Raw genomic sequence first — 16,841 nt, forward strand, 5'->3', positions numbered from 1 at the left:
AACGGAGCATTTAACCACAAGTTCTGCTTGGTTTAGAATGCAGTTTCTCTTTACATAATGCCTTTGTAGCCATTATATATGAGTCACATACAATATTTGGTAACAGTCTTGGTTTTTTTCTGGGAAGATAGGAGTTTTGGCCTCTGAAACACCTTACTAGAAGGTTTGTACATCACTTGTTGTATGTTTATGTAGTGTTGTTCAGTGTGTTTCTTGTCACAGTTACTAAATGTTTGTTTAACCCAGTGTGGCTGAATTATTACTCTTTTAACATAAGCTGTGCCAGAGAACAAAGGTTTCGTGTGCCTCTAATTATAACAAATGCTTGGATATATTTTTGGCAAAATCATTTACAAGTTGGGGGTTATGAGGTTATGATTATTTATTTACTTTGATTTATGTGCTTGGTCAATTTCTGTTATTCACTATTTCCATAACCCCCCATTTGTAACAATATACTTCATCCATCCATTATCTAACCACTTCATCCAGTTCAGGGATGTGAGAAAGCCAGAGCCTATACCAACGAGCAACAGGTGCAAGGTGGGATACACCCCGGACAGGACACTACTCCATTTCAGGATACATGGAACAAAGTACCAAAAAAATCTGCAACAAAACAGAAACAGGGACATGTTGAAAAAAGGTGACAGCCAGAGCTGCACTGGAGCGGCTGAGGCCCAGTCAGAGCCACACCTGAAGTCCACTCAATAATCTGTGGCCTCATCCATCACCGCCCCCAAGTAAGAAGACAGAGCTTGAACAGTTTTGTGTAAGTAAATGGCCAAATTTTGCCACACCTAGGAATGAAAAGATGGTAGAGACCTATCTCAACAGACTCACGTGTAATTACGGCCAAAGGTGCTACCACTCAATAATAACTCAAGGAAGTGAATACGTTTTTCATTTTTAATGTATAACTTATTTTTAACAAAATGATTAGATTTTTTTTCCTCTTAAAAGTGTAGAATATTGTGTGTAGATAGATAAGGTAACGGCACTTAATTTAAATGCTCAAAAATCTCTGATCCAAGAAAATGTGGAACAATTAAAGGGAGTGCAGACTTTCCATTGCTACTGTTTATGGCAAACATGTCAATGGAAGAACAAAGCAAAACACATTGGAATTGTTTTTCTCTGGTGCATTCAATTCAATTTTGAAGGCTTGAGCAAGGTGTTGGATGATAGTAATGCACCAAGATAATGTTTAAAAACAATAAATGGGTTTCAGCCTTCAGCAGCCGAATGGCATAGTTGCATGAAATCTGAGTTCAGTTATTTGGAGCTCCCATTCTTCACTGATCCTTACAAAGCACAACTTCAGGACCATCTCCAGGAGCTTAGCAAGAGTGAATGGCATATTGTGTAATTCAGTGAAGTGAGAAAAACAACAAATTATGAAACTGAAGAGCACATTTACCCTTCTACAAGGGCAAAATTATGACTAGGTAAGCAGTGTTGAAATTTTCATGGGTAGGAGACTGATATACAAAATTATATGTTTAAGGAAAGTTGAACTGTGAAAAAAGGGAATTAATATAAACTGCTTATCTGAGGCACTTGCAAGTGATGACATTGTCATCTTTGCCAAATGCACTGTCAGATCCAAGTAACAAGAAAAAAACACAAAATTAACTTCAGGAAGTGGAAAGTAGTGTTCAATTACCTTGTAGAGGCTAAGAAGATGGAAGCAATAAAAAATCATAAAGAAGTCAACAGTTATCTTGGCCAACAAAATGCACAGATGGAGAGCTAATTGGGAGTCTGGGGAATGGGATGTCCAAGCCATAACTGCTTTCCTTCTTTCCCTCTGTGGACTTTGCAGAATGCTTAGGGTCATTACAGAGCTGGAACACTAACTTCTGTCCAATAAATCTTCTTTACTGGGTAACATAGAAGAGTGCAACAGACATTTTGCAGCATTCATTGATCTTTCTGCAGTCCAAAGATCATCAGTGAAGACAAAAAAGCTTATATCATCACACAGTCTCCGTGCTGTTTAACACTTCAAACACATTGTTGCTTGACTGGTGACAAAAAAGTGTATACTGTATAACCAAAAAAAAAAAAAACTATTTGGAAACATCATCAGCAATCTCAAATTCTCAAATGGAAAACTCAAATCCCAGTCCCAATGGTTTCAAATAAAGTTGTTATGCTTTTAAAAAAGCCAAAAATGAAAGACATGCATTCAGTTCATCTTGCTTGATTGGTACAGTAATTTAGTGCTTAAGAGAAACTAAAAATTTATCCAGCCACCTCTTAAAGGTGCCTAGAGTTTGTTCCTCAGTTGTGATGCTAATTCCAGATAATCACAAATTTTCATATAAGAAATACCTATTTTATCACCTTACATTAATTATCTTTCAGTTACTAATTGTGTCCAATCTCTTGAGTTGACCCTGTCTATGCCTCTTAGGATCTTTTATACCTATAGTGCAAGGTAAAAATATTCAGACTCTTGCAGTTTTTATATTTTGTTTCTTTAAATTATACAGTCCTGACACTGGAGTCCTGAAGTACAGGAGATGTTAAAATGTTTTTTAAAGCAAAGAGTAAAAAGAAAGAACTAAACAGATACTATGCTAGAAAAATAGAATAACACAAAATAACACAGACTGTGCTCATCAATGCAAATCTGTTTATCTATCACTTAGCTGGCATTATCACTAGAAATGGGTGAATGTTCACTAACCTCACCTACTTGCAACTATAACAATTTAGCAAAACATCAAAAGATGAAAGCTACTATGAATACAGCGGAAACTACCTGGAAAAGCCGGTATAAAAAGTAACAATAAAATAAATATAAATGGAAAATAATAAAATTACTCAAGAAAAAAGAAATGGACAACACACTGCAGTTTTATCTGACCAGACAAAGAGAGTTGAGAATAAAGAGAAGGCATTGTCAAACACTGAAGACTCATTTGTTATTTCCGAACTGCATAGGTTTTGTTGTACTTTTGCCTCAACAGACAGACAATCACTGACATCGCTCATCTGCTTCAGGCTGATCTGGATGGTAGCATGGAAACCACAGTATTTCCCTGTAGCACTAAGGGCCTCCATTTCACTTACATGTTATGCTATTGATGTATGTTTGCCCATACATTAAACCTGAGTTCTAAATCATGTTTATGGTGCTATTTTAGTATTTTAATAATTTATATTAAACAGCAGTGCCTGGTTATCAATAATAAACAATTAGAATCTGAAACTACAAAGATGAACAATATTTCAAACAAAATTCCACTCTTGCAGCCTAATGTAAGGAGCTTTTGCTCCATAGTCTAATAACGAGTTTAAAAGTTTCTGATATTCATTGCAATGTGAGATTCTTTTGAACATACGTTTATTTTTCTTCTCTGAACTGAATCATGATTAAATGATCAACTCACTGTTCTGAATCAGTATTTCATCAAGAATTACCTGATGCATTTTTCTAATGCTGTCCAAGGCCAGAGCTAATTAAAAATTGCAAGGGTCTTGGGAGCAGCTCACTTGATTTTGATTAACCTATGTGCATACAGTATAGGGCCTTTTAATGTAGTGCTATTCTACAAGGTTTGAATTTAGCTTTCAGCGCTTTTTATCAATGATGAAGGATATGCAATTTTTCTACCCCTAATTGTACAGCTATCTTCATAACATCAGAAATAACGATGATGGGTATGTTCTTTCCATTAGAAAAGTCTTTGATTATACTGAAATAGTCAGAATGGAGCACCAGATTTTAAGAAACAATAAACAGCATTCAATCAAAGGAAATTGTTTGGAAAATTGTAGCACTTTCAGTTAGAAATAAAAATGCACTTTAATGTGCATTGCAGAGCTGTCTGTGGATTTGTTAAAGCTGTGAACTAAAATAATAGTAGGCCCAACTATGAAAAGCTTTCAAATCAATATACTGTATATATTTTACGTACAAGTATGAGATTAACAATTCTTTGTTAGTATTTGCTTAATTACAACAAACATGTACTAATGAATTGTCCACCCAATGAGGAAAATACATGAAGTCATATTTTCAAATTAAGTTAAATTCTCCAATTATATATTTCAAATGATCACCACAGTCCAGTTTCTACAAATCCTTTGCCTGTATATTTCAAAAATCAAGATTGTAACTTCGAGGATTGTAATAAAAGTTAATACATGCCTTCTTCTTTATGCTCAAACCCTCTAATGACACCTGTAAATAATGTGTACTTGTAGCATTTGTTTAGGGCTGTGCAGGGAAAAGGTAGACTATGATACTGTCTTGATTAACTTGTTTACCTGCACTACAGCTTTTCATGCATGTCATACCACATTGATTTCCTCTAAACCAAACTGCAATGTTTTTCTTCACTATCAGACCAATAAGTCACATAACTCATCTCAGAGCTTTATGGTGTTCTGTTGTACAGATGGAACTGTTTCTCCCTGCACAAAAAATACAATTAGAAATGACTTACAGAAACCAGGTGTATAACCCTATTTGCAACATAAAACACACAAGTGATTTGAGATTATAATATGGAATGTTCAAAAATACAAAATTTATAAATCAAAACTTTAATAGTTTTTTTTTCATTTTGTGGTGCTTAAAATGGAGATACTGGTAAAAATGAAGACTGGTAAAAAGAGGGAATTATTCTCATTATAACACGGCTGCATAGTTAGTTGTTAATATATTTATAATCCTTACTGCACAACAGGTTGTAAATGAGGACAAACTATAGAGTTATAGATATATGTATAGCAAATTGCTCCAGTCACGAACAACATGAAGTATGCTTTTCAGAGCTCCAATGATTTACAATCAGAGGCTAACATTCTCAGAAAACATCTTTCATTTGGAATGAGAATGAATGAGAATTAAATGTTGATTGAGAAAGCAATTTGTTATTGCTGAGGGGTCAATGTTGGAATAAGTAATCTGTTACTGGGCAGAATGTGTACCACCCTATAGAAAACATCCCTTTAGAAACACAAAATAATTTATTTGGCTGCACAAGGGACTGCTGACATCAAAGAGAGAAAAACTGTTTATGCTTATTGTTTATGCTGAAACTCTAATTCTATTGGACTACCTACAGACAAGACACATACTGTAGTAAATCTCTTATTATTATTATTTACAATTTTACAGAAACATTTTCCATATGAAACAACTTTCCCACAGGAAAGAAAAAAGAGCTTAAGTAAATTAAAAAGCTTATAATCACCTTACAGAATGTTGAAATAAAATAGAATCATGAAGAAAATTGTTGCTCCAAATTATTGACAACTGTTACTAAATGACCATGAAGATCTAGTTATAAAATTAAAAATTGATATTCAAGTCAATGAGAAGGTTAGGAATAACTCTATAACATCTCTGCAACACTTACACATCAGTCTGATGGCCTGAGGTTTTAATGGCAATTTTGTAGCAGTACTGTGATTCAGATTGCTTTGCTACAAGCTGTGAAGCATATGAATGTTGCAATCTAAGCAGGGACAAAGGCCATGCTTAGAGAAATGTAATCATGCAAGTTTATTACATGCCTCATTGTTTGGCATGATATCCTGGTTTAGATCAACCGTGTCAGCAGACAATTATGGGACATTTCAGCAGACATTTCCCATTGCTGAAAACCCTATTGACAGAACTGCAGAAAAACCAGAGAAACACTTAGAAGATTGATTCATGAGTGTCATGGTTAGTCCAGACAGAAAATAAAAAAGCCTTATTTATTGTGCAAATATGTTTTCTTTTAAAATATACAAGGTCTGATAATGTACATGAGGACATTATATTAAACAAATTCTATTTTTTAATTTAATTTTTAAGAGTTTGGAGTTTAATACAGAATGCATGTACCTTAAAATAGTATAATTATATATATATACAGTATATAATATAATAACCAAAAAACTGAATACCATCTTTATACCCTTCTTTTATCATTAAAAATACTGAAGATGTAATAAATGTTTTTTACTGAAATACTATTTCCACATCGATTTTTAATGAGTTAAACCTTGACAGCTACAATTTGTAATAAGTGAATTATTTATAATCAATGCTCCACTGATGACAGGCAAAGGCTCAGAGGTGCTTTACAACTGTACTCCACTTAAGTCTTTGAACCTCTATTAGTGCAGTTACCTGTGGGCTGGAGTGTGTTTGAGACCGTTAGCAAATGCCTGAATGGGGAAAGAATTTGGAACAGAATGGAGAGACTCCAGTCAGAGAGAGAATGAGGAAAAGCATGGTTTTAAAGCACTGCTCTTTGCTAGGACAGGACACTATGGTTTGCATGCAAAGATGACAGGAAATTTCACAGAGAGAAAGCAGTGAATTAATTTTAAAACGTTCTTAACACTGAACGTGTGTAGGCTTTGATTCATCCTTGGAAAAATGCAATCAGACACTCGTGTGTCTCATCAACAGTACAATCTTGTCCTCTCTTAGTTTAAAGCTCATTCTGCTCTTTACTCTGAAACTTTCCTCATCCCGAGCTCTCCAGTCACTGGTGTTATTTCTTTTACAGAAAGCTCACTGTTTCATATTGTACTGTAGGACATCCTGTCCAGTGTTGTACTGCATGCACACTGGATGTTAACCACCTTTATATTTTAAACAAGGTGAAATAAGTTCATTGTATATAAAACCTTAAAAGCCTGCTTGTTAAGTTCTCCTACCCAAGATTTTTTCATTCCTCTTTGCTTCCTTTATCTTCTCTTTTGCATGTAGTTTCTATATTGGTAATTATTTTATTTAACAATTCTCTTGCAGCAAATAATAAAATGTATTATAGTTATTATGCATTTTGAATATGTTAAAAAATATCCCAGGGGATGGACCCTGATTACTCCTTTAACTTTTGGTATTCTCAAAGAACATACAGTATGAAAGTAAGCAATTTGTCTGTTTATCAATTTCTTGACTCAAAGAAGGACATTGTGATATTCCAATAGCCAAGCAGTTTCTATTTGCGTAACAACACAAGAGAAAACAGAAATTATTAGCTTTGACAATATCAGAAGGAATAAATTCTACTTCAAATGTTTTTCTTTTTCATTAACAATAAAAACAAATATCCATATTGCAACAACCTTTTTAAGGATTCATTTATAGTGCTGTGTTGAAGCATGTGTGCAGTATATCCAGTAACATGGTACCATATGGTTTCAGTCATTTAAGGTGTAAACAGTGCATGAGCTTGAATAAATAAGTGTTTAATTGCAGTTTGTAAAGTGCTTTGTAATTTTCCATTTGAAATGATGGATTTTTTAAATCTGAAATATTTAAACACATATGCGCACCACTGAATTTAACTGTGGTTACCAGACAGAAAAAAAAATATTGTCTCCAGATGATGTCTTAATGAAAACTATTAATTCAGTATTGTATTCAAAATTAAACATTTCTAAATATTTCTAAATATTTTTGCAGGTTAGATACATAGAAATTGGATCTGAAACTTAGGACAATGCAGGCTATATTGCACAACTTATTCTGTATTTTTGTTTTACACTGATTTTAATCATAGTAAAGTGAACAGGAGTTTTGTGGTTTACCCTTGAGCAGATAATCATGCATTTATATCATGCATTACTCTATCAAGTCATGGTTTTTCAGGTTTTACCACATCTGCCTATGCTTTACCACAATTTCACTTTCTTTTACAGAACAGTGTTAGATAATCTGCTTTGAAACTACCTCTGAAAAATGTATCTTTCTATTTTTTAAATGTGCGGCAGCTGTTTTTTTGTTACAGTTCATTTCAAAACTATGGAGAACCAGAAGAAATAAAGAGTTTCTATATTGAAACACAATAATTCTGAAATACATGTATATCTGTGCCTCTCCGTAGCATGAACTGGAAATCTGTGCTATAACTATCAAAGGGAGCACATTTTTCACACTTTTAATACACCGTGCATTGTAACAACATTTTAATTCATGGATTTAATAATTAACAGGAAGCTATAGATTGGTCCAAGCACTTGAAAGCTTGGACTGCTCAAATAGGACCTTAAATTGCATCAGCTTTGATCCACTTTCTTAAAAAGAGTGCACAACATGTTAGGATTCAAAACGTGTAACCTAGGTATTAATGATTTCAAGTGACAGTAACACTTAAAGAAATGTGTATAAAGTCAGTATTTGGTTATAATGTCTATTTCAGGCAATAACTGCATGAAGCTTTGAATTCAATGAGCTAATCAAACTTTTTGTGTAGTCATTTGGCATAGTTGCAGCCATTTGAGTTCTTGTCTATTCATGGGGTGTTCGGATGTCATTTTTTATCCAGCGTGTCAAACATTCTCAACTGGATCTAATCTGGAGTCTGACGTGGCCTGTCTGAGATTTTCCATTTATTTTTCCTGATAAACTCCTTGGTATCATTGGCAACCATTTGCTTTATTTTAAAGGTTTTTTTCTCCCACAGAAGCATATAAAATGTTTCTGTGTGTAAACTTCATAATTCATGCCAGACACGTTCAGGCACAATATCTGGAATTTGTGGTTTCTTTAATATTGTAAAAAGTTATTTTCAAAACATTTATTGAAGGATAAGGGTAAAAACTATTTCAGTCTAACACATACAACTGTTAATATAGCTATCCCTTAAAGCCCAGTGAGGAAGAACTATGCATTTCTTTTCAAGTGCAGGTCCCAGTCAAAAAAAAACCTGCATTTGCTTTCAGAGAACCATGCAGGTGATTTGTTATACTAAAAAAAAAACCCTGTATAAATGCTGCAATTTTCTACTGCTTCAGGAGTTCATACGTGATTCAAAAGGAGCGCATTGTCTAATAAATAAGTCATTTCCTAACCCCTTCCCCTGAAGATGGTGGATGTGTAGTGAATCTCTAAACAGTTTTAGTAAAATGTATACTGCTTGCAAACACCATTCACAATAAGGATTCGTAAGGTAAAGTTCACATGAAAACACAAGCAAAAAAAGGCCAGATTAATCAATGATCTACTACGGGAATCTTTGGTTAATAATAAACAATTTAAAAAACATGTGGTGTACTGTATATTGCACCATTCAGTAACTGTATTCCAAAACTGAGCCATAGCAAATCTTGGAAGAAAACCTGTTCCAGAGGGTAAACTCTCTTAATTTTCTTATTAAACATGCAAATAGATTATGACTGGAAACAACATTAAATTGTTCTGGTAAAACAAACCCAAAACTGGCTTGAAATGCACCCTCATTTCATTACCATATTTACAGTATTTTACAGATCACTGAAAAATTGCCTGAAGAAATACATTTTTGAAGAATATAAATTTCCAAAAACTTTTCTTCAGTGGTTTTAATTGTTACAGACTCATATTTATGGGTTTGAGGAACATTTGGAAATCTGATGACTGGAGAGCTCCAGAGACTCGATGCAGGATTGCTCTGTACAGACTCCAGCTGGGTTAGGGTTAGCATTCCCAAACTACCTAGATATTTCTGAAGCTTGCTGCTGGAGTTTGGGTGCCAAGTCAAATTAAAGAAGAGTGATAATTTGCTCCTATCTTCAACTTTTTCTTTGGGCCTTGTGGCTCCTTATATGGTATTACCCACCATTAAGTAATTGCTTTCTCAAAATGAATCAGATGAAAAGTTGTAAAAAGACCACATCAACAGGGTAAACGCTCTTAATTTTCTCATTTAACGTGCAACTAGATGTATAACTGGAGTCAACATTTAATGGTTCTTGTAATGCAAACCCTACACTGGCCTGATATGCACTGTCAGTTCTGAATCATTAATACAGCTTTTTGTAACTGATTGAAAATTTGCCTAAAGAAGATACATTTTTGAAGGTTTTGATTGTTTTAGACTCATATTTTTTGGTTTGAGGAACATTTTTAAAGCTGATGACTGCAGAGCTTCAGAGACAGATTGCAGGACTGCTCTGTCAAAACCCCAGCTAGGGTTAGCGTTAGCATTCTCACACTAGACATTTTTTTACACTTGATTTTGGGTCACATGTGAACTTTAGGCAACTTATATTGTAATTTGTTTAAGAAGTGGAACACATTTTTCACTAACATGTAATGCTTTGAAGTTTATAATCTCAACCAAAATAACCAAATTGACCAATCAATCAATTTTCAAAGTAAAAACAGTGTAAATTCCAATTGCCAACCTTGTAAAGTACAGAAGGTTTAATCTTAAATTTTTTCCTCTCTAGGAAATAAAATAATCTCTATTTCCCCAAAATAGGCTTAATTTACTGGTTTATCAAAATTACAAAGTTACAGCTATTCAGAATACACTGCAGATAATGCAGTACATTGTGGCACACACGCTGCGGGTTACTTCACATTTCTGTAAGTATTCTGTTGTGTGACTGCACTACTTTGTAAAACCACCAGGTGGAGCAGTGAAAGTTTAACGTGTCATGTGGATGTAATTGGGCTGTCGGCTGAAAAATCTCAGTCAAAGTTGAGGGACAATCTTTTTCCAATTATATAATTTAAGTTGTATTCTGATTAGACTTTTATTCATTTTAAACTGTGTATTACACTATTTTAAATATTTAATTATTTAAAAAAGAGAGTTGGGCTATTTTACAAAAACTTGTTTTATTATTCTACTGTGGCTTGTTGTGAACCCATGTGCTTCTTTCAGGCTTACATCCGCATTGAGAATAATCTATATTGTGCTTTAATGCAAATTCTAACCATGAGTAATCAGGATAATTTAACTTTAAATTTCGATTGTGAAAAATATATTTCATACATACTGTACCGTTGTGGCTTTAAAGTATATGGTCTCAGAAGTGATATATAGCTAATGTACATACAGCAGATGGTAGTTAAATTTAAGATAAATACAACGTACACACAGTATTCCACACTCTTCATTAACATTTTATCCATTATGAATTTTATGGATGGGACGCAGCTATGCGAATATTTTTGTCGGCTGGGTAGAAGAATACTAAAGTTTTCTACAGAATAAAGGCGATACATTGATGACTGTGTCGGTGCCACCACATGCTCTAACGATCAGCTAGAACATTTCCTGCATCAGTTCACCAGCTTCCACCCATCCCTCAAATATACAGTTAAAATATCTTCCACTACTGTTTCATTTCAGGACATAAACTTATCCATTAACCATTCTTCTGCTCCACATATACTAAAAAACTCTCTCTCTTTTTCACAGTTCATCAGGCTTTGACGACTTTGCAGTGACAATCTGAACGTCCATAACCAAGCCCTCAAAATGCACTCTTTTTATATTCACAGATGATACCCTACCCATGTTACTGAAAGATTCTTCTCCTGAGCCAAAAAGAGCCGTTGGCTGATCAACCCAATTAGGAACCCGGAGATGCACAACTGCATTCCATTGGTTCTTCCCTACCACCCTAACGTACTTTCTATCCACAGGATCATTAATGACAACTTACCAATCTTACACGATGACGCCTCTTTCCTGACCGCCCCACCATCTCATCGCTGACCACCTAATCTGTGCAACCTTCTTGTTCACTACTCCCTTGACCGCCACAGCAATTATCCACACCAGGCAAATCCAATGCCACACACATTAAAGGCCCCTCTGGATAATTCCAGATAACCCATGCGACATCATGTATTTCTAGCAACCTCATTTACTGCATCTCTTGCTATTTACATTGGTAGGAGACTGGGAGGCCATTTCAGGGAACATGTCAGGGCTGTGAGGATCAAAGATCTCTCTAAACCCGTAGTTTCCCATTTCACCACCAACAACCATGATCATACTTATCTCTCCATCTGCATCCTCACAGAGGGGTTTTGGAACTCCTATTACAGAGAGGCATCTGAAACCAAAATTATCCTGAAACTAGGCTCACACCTTCCCCCTTCTCTCAATGACAGACTTATCTCCTTCTAATCCTCTCTATTCATTTTCAGGTTTTAGCTTCACACCTCTGTTCCAGTTCTCCCTGAGTGTCGATACTCTTTCTCCCCTTCCCCCTGCCTCTTCTTAATTACCCTGTCTTTTGTTCTCCCATGCTTTATTAGCTGCTGGTTTCCCTCTTTCCCACACACCTGAAGAAGGCTGTGTCTCCTTTTTTTTCCTTTCAGCATGGAATAAATCTTTACCTGTTCTTTTTTAATATTGCATGTGTTGTACAGTATGTCTGCTCCATCAGTGTTCTCATGCTGTATTGAAAGCAAATTCCCAACTATTGTTGTGTGGCAATGAAGAATCATATTCTATTCCTACAGAGTTGTCATTTTCTAAGCTGGAAGTTAATGCCAAACACTAAAATATGATGTACACTATCTCTTTATATTCATTGGCTTGTTTCATCGGAATGAGAATTTGACTGAGCTAGTGAATTGCCATGATCCAAATTATTACAAAGACAAGATTGTGTGAAAGAACATCACTGTTTTAATACATTTAAGTGGAATCACCCTTTCATGCTTTTTGCTTTATACTTTAGGCATCAAACAGTATGATCTAAGATACCGAACAGTCAATAGTTGATTACACTTCCGTCCTCTGGAGTGGCTGTGTCTTAATATTTATACATTAGCAGATCATTTTTTTTGTTCTATAACCAATACAGTGCTTTATATTTTAAACAGGAAACAGCAAACAAGGCTGTAGATATATATATATATTTAACACAACAGAAATCTTTTAGCACCCATTTTTTGTCAGACATTGTTGTCAATGAACATTTAAAAATGACAATATGCTCTTCTGTAGTATCCTGCAAGTCTCTTCATTTTGTATTGTACCAGCACAAAAGTGTTAGTTTTCAGCTAAGCCTAAGTAATAGTCCCATGTAGAAACAAATGCTATCAGCAGAAATGCTCTGATCATAAAGAAATTGCTTCTGGTAGCTAGTATATTTTTCATGATGCAGATCTTAGAGCGTGTTATACATAACCTACAGTATATTATAATTACTTTTTTAATAAAAAAATATTTTTGTACATTATATAAGAAATAATTAATATTATAAAAGAAAAAAACTTTGATTCTTTAGGACTTGCTTAGTTTTGAAAGAGGGAAAGAGTATTTTTTTAATAAACAATTATATGCCTGGGTCTATCTCTGTGTATATGAACTGTGCAAATGGAGTGTTAATTTTTATATCATCAGGTTTCCAAAACAATACACATATATTTGCAACACAGTGCAGAAAACATCTTCAGCCCAGCTAGCTAGTAAACACCCAATTTCATACATTTAGATTCTCATTTTCCAAGGTACTGAGAGACAAATCCCAAAACCTCAGAGAGGCAATTGATCGTTCTGAGCGAATAAGTTTCTTTTCATCTACAGTTCTCCAATCTGCCTCTGGGTAACTGAAAACCTTATAATGATCTGTGCAACACAGTGAACCCACCTTAGCTGTCAGCTACAATTTCAGAACAAATTATTAAAGTGGCACAGCAGCTAGTCTTTCCTCTTGCATTGCTAACAATCCTGTATAGGGATGTTCAATATTAGCTTTAATGGTGCTGGAATCAGTTGCCTCAGTTAGTTGGTGAAATTTATAGCCTTTTTATTCCTGTTGAGATAAATGAATTAGTTCTACATAAGTAGCTTACCAGACAAAAATATTAATCTTTGCCCTATGATACTATTAAATTACTTGTTTGAAAACAGATTATCTGACATCAAACATGTTTTAATTTTATTTTAAAGACCACTGTGCTCATCGTTGTGATATAATATTTTTAGTAAAATACAATAAATACTTTATAAGAAATTAACATAAGAGTTTTTTATTTGTTCAGGAAGTCTGCAATCAATGCCGAAAGGAGCTCATTTCATGTTAGTGATGCATTAAACACTCAGAGACACCGAGCATGTGAAATATATACGAGTCTTCCTGATCTCATCAGTCTCCCTGATTTCCCTGCAGCACCCTTCTGGAAGCTACAGACAAGTTTCACAGGCCAGAATCAAACAAGGATCCCAAATACTGTGAGGACATAACACTACCATGCTGTCCAAATCACTAGAACATTAAGCCAAAAATATTTTATCATGTTTGTATAAACATACAAAAAACATTAAGTATTTTGTTTCTACAGATGCAGCCACTCTATACAATATTAGATTTCCCTGTTAATCATATGCAGAGTATTAAATATAACTTTATGAAGGAATACAGTAGAATAATAAAATAATTTATACTACACATACAAGTTTAATTTCAAAGAATATTCCAGTGCTGCTTTCATTTGTATGTGAGCTATATGTACTTGATGGCTAACCTCTGTGTTTTGGCCAGCAGTTTTCCAAAAGCCTCTTGTCATATCACAGAGCTGTCTTGTGTGTGATAATTTTGCCTGTGCCTGGAAGAGTGAGGCTTTCTGTCTTTGGAGTTTTTGAGAGAGATCACTAGTTTAAACCATCATTACAAGCAGCCCGGGTGCTCTGACACTTTCTTTACCATCAATGCAGCTGTCTTTCATTGACCAAAAACTCTAATTGTGGCATTCTCTAATTCTGTGGTAGGGCAGCCTATATAAACTTATTTACTTGCTTTCTTCTTATTTTGAGTTTTTAACACAACTACTCTATTTTTTCCATTTGACTGAAACATTTCATTTTAGTCCATTTGATTTGATTATTTTTTTAGCAATAGGTTAAGATTTAGTATCATTGATTCTCTAGTCAGAAGGAAATTACATCTAAATTGGCCCTTTGTCATTGATCTATAAATCAGACAATATGAGCCGGGGACACTGCTTGTGTTTTATTTTTTTATTTTGGCACTTTCTTAATAAAAGAAGACATTTTCATGTTTTATGGGTTATATAAGATAAGGTTATTATCAGTAGAAGTCAGAACAACATGGGAATTAAGGAATTAAAGGAATCAATGAAGGCTTGTTCTAGCTATAGACTAAAACATCAAACATAATTATGTATTATATACAGGTATTTACTAAATTGTCCATTGTGAATCACAATTTTTCTACTTTAGCAGCAGTAACAATATTAACATCAGAGCTCCCTTTAACAGAGATATGAAACTCTACAACTTATGATGCCATAGAGCTAGAGCTTTGTAACTCTACTCATAACTAGTAGCTCTGTGAAGTTTCAAATGTGATAAACATTTCCAACACAATGTAAGGGGCATATTGTATGATAGAACATGATCTGCAGAGTGCTAGAAAAAAACACTGCGCAGTTATTCTTCTCCAAGCTGCCCTTTACTCACTTTGACAGACAAAGGAAAATAAATGAATGCCTTAACACCCCAAACACTTTAGGATGTACAAGATAAAAAGCTCAAATAAGCAAGTAAAGTGGTGACGTAATTGTCTAAGGCAGTATAGGTAAATTTAAACAAAATTTACTTTAGCTAGCTTCTTTCCATGTGTATGTGTATATCTCATATACTGTATGAAAGTAGAAGGTAAAAGTAAACTCCACACCCGAGTCATTCAATCTCAAGAGGCCAGAGTTCATTCTGGTTTGTCCAACATGTGTCACGTATTCCCCACGTGCCCACAAACGCTGTCACATTCCCACGCGCACCCACCTGAACAGACGCTCACGCCGCAACTAATCTTCCTGTCGCCTTTAACTCCCGTCCCTACTTTAACCCTCCTCCTTTTCCTCACCCTCGCTCACGAATTGGGGTTCTCCTCGGAGCTCCCTAGTGCGCGTGCCCCCTTCCTCTAACAGTGTGATCTCGTCGTTGCTTCCTGCTCCCCTAGTTTCAGACCTCGGTTCTGCCTTTGCGATTTGGATGTGTTGTCTCGGTTGAATTGTCCCACCCCGGTTTTGACTTTCACCTGCCCATTGGTTTTTGAATATTAGGACTTGCGTTGTTTTGTAACCTTTTTCTATCAGGACTTCCTGCAACAGCGCGCGGAAATCGCCTATGTCACCCCTGGACAGGGTCTTTTTATTTTTTAGCATAAACGGTTGCGAACACTAAGGAGACGTGACTCCCACAGAGGATTGGACATACTGTATGTCCCTCACAGGGATAACCCCCAACCATCCTGGTGCCTTAGATACTTATACATCTGGGTGCAGTGGGTCAAGTACTTCAGTGTATCTCAAGGTTAAACTTGCAGCAGCTGCAGAAGTGTCTTCAAGCTACAGCATGTGCATTGAGCCCAAGGGGTTACCATCCACTCTATGCTGTTTATATGTCCGTTACATAAAAAATAAACTTTTAGATTATTAGACAGACTTTTTAAGTGTAAAAATGAAACATTCTTGTATTCATCTGTAATGATATAACTTGCATAACTGTAATGTGTTCTAAAGTTTAAGATGTGTACAGGATCCCATAATATTGCATTTTGAAGATGAATTTTGTCCCATCTGGCTCACATGGAATGTGATTAGTATCAGTGCATGATTTGATTAAAAAAAAACTCGGTAACATCTTTGCATTCTTGTCAATATGTACTAAAACTATCATCATAATTCATCAATGCAAGTAAAAAACAATATTCCTCGTTCATACTGAATCAATTTGGATTGTGTTATAAACATACAGTAGATACTTGCTTAAACAGAGATTGATTAAGATTAATGGATATCCTTAAATTCTGTAACTGATCTTTTTTTATGTTCAGACATGGGTAAAGTAAAAAACAACTTAAGTTTAAACTTAAATAGCTTCAGCACTTCACTATGTAAAAATATGACTTTCAAAAAAGATCAATTCAAAGTAATGGAAGACATCATGTTGAGCTATTATAAAGTATTCAAAACCATTCATTTGTATTTAAATCAATTCATGATTTGCTTCTCTTATCATGTTTTGAAATAACTGAAGTGGTTTTGTAAATTTTTTACCTGCTGCTAGTGTAAGTCTGAAAGTTGATCTTTTTATTCTAAGGGATTTTCAAGAGTAGTT

At 34.8% G+C, this 16,841-nt stretch overlaps 1 protein-coding gene across 2 annotated transcripts in view; it reads right to left on the reverse strand.

Moving 5' to 3' along the window:
* eys (EGF-like photoreceptor maintenance factor) overlaps window positions 1–16,841 on the reverse strand; it is a 350,285-nt gene that overhangs the window by 153,140 nt on the left and 180,304 nt on the right. The gene's annotated exons all lie outside the window — the stretch shown is intronic.

This window comes from Lepisosteus platostomus, chromosome 17 (assembly GCF_059453375.1).
Source record: "Lepisosteus platostomus isolate fLepPlt1 chromosome 17, fLepPlt1.hap1, whole genome shotgun sequence".
In the NCBI taxonomy this organism is placed as follows: Eukaryota; Metazoa; Chordata; class Actinopteri; order Semionotiformes; family Lepisosteidae; genus Lepisosteus; species Lepisosteus platostomus.